This window comes from Perca fluviatilis, chromosome 17 (genome assembly GCF_010015445.1).
Source record: "Perca fluviatilis chromosome 17, GENO_Pfluv_1.0, whole genome shotgun sequence".
Classification (NCBI taxonomy): domain Eukaryota; kingdom Metazoa; phylum Chordata; class Actinopteri; order Perciformes; family Percidae; genus Perca; species Perca fluviatilis.
Window position 1 is genome coordinate 32,703,420 of NC_053128.1, and position 4,211 is coordinate 32,707,630.

At 44.4% G+C, this 4,211-nt stretch overlaps 1 pseudogene; it reads left to right on the forward strand.

Moving 5' to 3' along the window:
- The first annotated feature begins 3,358 nt into the window (after positions 1 to 3,358).
- LOC120545079 lies at positions 3,359 to 4,119 on the forward strand (annotated as a pseudogene).
- The last annotated feature ends 92 nt before the right edge of the window (positions 4,120 to 4,211 follow it).

The window sequence follows — 4,211 nt, forward strand, 5'->3', positions numbered from 1 at the left end:
GCAAACATTTGGTGCAACAGTGCAGTGGCGAGGAAAAACTTCCTTTTGGGCAGAAACCTCTGACAGACCCAGGCTCTTGGGGGGCAGCCATCTGCCACTGCTGGTTGGGACACAGATACAGATATAGAGAATTATGATTCATAATAATTATAGCAGTTGGTATGATGAACGGTGGCAATTATAGTAACAAAGATAATGGAACTATGACTAGAAAGTAATAGTTGTAGCAGTTAAGGGTGTAGCAGAGTGTTGCGGGGCATAGTAGGGCATAGCAGTGCATTTACATATGGGGGTTCCCATGTATCATCTTCCCCTGCCACCCTGCCAAGATCTCTCGCTACCCCTTTGCCACCCCATGTAAAATTTTCTAGATCTGCCACTGGCCCCTGGTGATAAAAAACTGTGACTCATCAGTGAAGAGCACTTTTTGCCAGTCCTGTCTGGTCCAGCAAAGGTGGGTTTGTGCCCATAGGCGAAATTGTTATCGGTGATGTCAAGTAAGTATCTGCCTTACATTTGACCTACAAGCCCTCCGTCCAGCCTCTCTCAGCCTATAACGGACAGTCTGGGCATTGATGGAGGGGTTGTGCACTCCTGGTGTGACTCGGGCAGTTGTTGTTGCCATCCTGTACCTGTCCCGCAGGTGTGATATTTGGATGTACCGATCCTGTGCAGGTGTTGTTACACGTGGTCTGCCAGTGTGAGGACGATCAGCTGTCCTTCCTGTCTCCCTGTAGCGCTGTCTTAGGCGTCTCACCGTAGGGATATTGCAATTAAATGCCCTCGCCACATCTGCAGTCCTCATGCCTCCTTGCAGCATGCCATGCATGTGGGCATTAGGATGGATGCATGTTTATTGTTTATTGTAGGTGTGTCTCTTCAGTACATAATTCAAAACATAGTCTGGACCTTAACTTGCCCAATAGTAATGCTCTGCTCTTCTTAATTCTAGGCCAAGCTGGACAGCCACAGAGGGGACCGACTAAAGAGGCTGACCCAGCAGAGGAGGATCTGAAAATCAAGAGGAGGATGTTGGACTTGACTGAGGAGTCAGCAAGAAGCCACACCGAGAACATGATGCAGATCAACACAAACATTGCAAATATAACCAGCGCCATACAGGATGGATTTTCCCTGATGAGGGAATTGCTTATCAGACCCCAGTTTTTACTACTTTTCCATGGGTACCCGCCGCCATATATTCATTCAACACCACAGCCCACTACACCAGCCTTTCAGCACACAGCTACACCCAATCAGCCTGTATACCAACCTGGACAATGCACACCTACACCAACACGCAGCCCAGAGAATAATAATAATACATTTAATTTATATAGCGCTTTTCATGATGAATGAAACGTTTTCATTCAGAAGAGCACTGCTGCAGTGGAGTGACCTTTATGTTATATTTGCACATTTTAAAAACTTTACTTTTTTAATAAAAAGAAAGATTTCTGAAAGTGATTGCAGTCATTTGTTTATTTTCACTAGACACACATTCAGCGGCGTTTTCTTGGTACGGGCGACCCGGGCGGCATTTTTTCATGTCACATGGGGGCAGCACGAGAACTCAAAAAAAAAAAAAAATCATAATTTCAGGAGAATTGGCATATCGGCGCCCTCTTCAGCTGCAGGCGCCCTGCTTGCTGAGAGAGGAGCAGGGAAGGTGGGCTGCAGCGAGACGTAGCCTACTTGTGCACAGAAGAAAGGAAAAGTGGAGCACTGCTGCAGTGGAGTGACCTTTAGGTTATATTTGTTGTTATATATTCACAACACTTTCAAAATGATAATCAGTAAACTATTCTGCCTAAATCAGGTTATGACCTACAGCACAAGCATGTAGTCCGCCATTTTTGTTGTTATGAGACGTCATTGCGCGGTAAGAGGTTGAGGGGTGTGGCGATGACATCATCGATACACAAGTATGCGGCTTTGCCGTCCAAACAAAGTCACAATAGCACCATTTTCACCCTGGGAACAGGTTTCAAAAAAAGGTAGCCAGGTGAGTGGTGGGGCTTACAGTTGGTCTGGAGTGGGGGAGGGGTGTGAGGGTTTCCCTCTCAAACCTGCAGTAGAAGGCATTCAGGTCATCGGCAAGGCCATTGTTAGCCTCATCAGTAGGGGATGGTTCTCTTATAGCTGGTGATGTCTTGAAAGCCTCTCCACAGTGCTGCAGAGTTGTTTGCTGAAAACCGTTTTTTCAACTTTTCACAGTAGCTACTTTTAGCTGCTCTGAACTCCTTGGAGTGTTTTGTATCAGACTTTTGTGACTGTACTGATGACAAACAGGTTAAGTCTGCAGATAATGTAACTGGTTTCAATGTTTAAACTTGTGAAGAAAAAAATAGGAATGCTATTATTTCTGCCAGTATATAGGCTATATTAAAGGAATATATTTTGAAGTGGGGTTATGAAGGTGTTCACTATCAGTTTAAGTGGACGCTATATTTATAATATTTTCACAGCTTTATCTTGCCATCAGACAAAAACTTTTTACCACGCAGAACACGGGAGTTGCTGATTTACCGCTGCCTCCATGAGTTAATTAGTTTGTTAGTTCTTAACCCTTTAAAACCGCAAAGTCACACAATAACAAAATAACTAAACGATGGAGGCAGCCGTAGAGCACCAACCCCCGTGTTCTGTGAGGTAAAATTATTGTTTTTGTCAAAGGAGTCTGGTGGCTTTGGAGAGAGCAATATTCAAAAGTTATTACACTCATCATTCACAAGAAACTGGCCAAACTATATTCAATATTTTGCATAAACATTAACATGTCAGCAGCATTTTAATGATGGTTAAGGTGGCGCTAAATCTATTCTCTATATTTCACAGATTGTAGTTACTTTGCAAATTTACTAACACAAAGCAGTGATGTTTCTTCCATATTGTGTGTTTGAATTTTTGTAAACAATATAAACTTAATTAGAGGACAACTCAGTCATTTAGTAAACTGGGGAGCCGTCTCCAAACCCTCTGATTCTAAGAAGAGTTTACGTCCTAAAAGCTGAAGTCAGCAGAGTTTTTAAATGAGAAATGAGCTATGTTGTAAACAAGTGTTGCTGTGTTCCATATCACATACTTTTACTTTTTACTTTAGTACAAGCTGCAGCTTCTCTTACAAAGTACGTACTGTTGCCTGCAGTACAGTCTGCAGAAAATTTGTACTTACAAAAATTTATTCTGGCATACTAATGGTAGTATGGGCCTTGCAACACGCCCAGTATCTCTCTCAAATTGCTTCTCGTCCAGGAATGAACAAAGCTTGATAGCTCCTCCCACACAAATGCTGTTTTAAGATCAGAGCTCAGACTAGTGAGACTCAGACAGTCGTTGTCACTGAGCGAGAGGTGAAATGGCACAGAAAAGAGTTAAGCTGGACCAGGAAACCTTCTCTTGTTCCATCTGTCTGGATCTACTGAAGGATCCGGTGACTACTCCCTGTGGACACAGCTACTGCATGAACTGTATTAAAAGCCACTGGGATGAAGAGGATCGTAAGTATAGTTACAGCTGTCCTCAGTGCAGGAAGAGATTCACACAGAGGCCTGTCCTGCTGAAAAGCACCATGTTAGCAGATTTAGTGGAGGAGGTGAAGAAGACTGGACTCCAAGCTGCTCCTGCTGATCACTGCTATGCTGGAGCTGAAGATGTGGCCTGTGATGTCTGCACCGGGAGAAAACTGAAAGCACACAAATCCTGTCTGCAATGTCTGGCTTCTTTCTGTGAGAAACATCTTCAGCCTCATTTTGAATCCCCTGCTTTCGAGAAACACAAGCTGGTGGAGCCGTCCAAGAAGCTCCAGGACAACGTCTGCACTCGTCATGATGAGGTGATGAAGATTTTCTGTCATACTGATCAGCAGCTTATCTGTTATCTCTGCTCTGTGGAGGAACATAACGGCCACAACACAGTCTCAGCTGCAGCAGAGAGCTGAGGCAGAGAGCTGAGGGACAAAAAAGAACCGAGAAGAGCCAGAGAGCCGAGGGGAGTAAACTCAGAGAGATCAGGAAGAGAAGATGAAGCCTTCAAGCAGGGAGTAATTCTTGCTGTAAAGCAGTGGAGGACAGCGAGAAGATCTTCACTGAGTGTCCTTCTGGAGAAAAGAAGCTCTGATGTGAAGCAGCAGGTCAGTCGAGAAAGTGAGTGAGTAGTGAGTTCAGAGCTGAGGAGATGGGACGGCTAGGACAGGTACTATCCCCTCACTG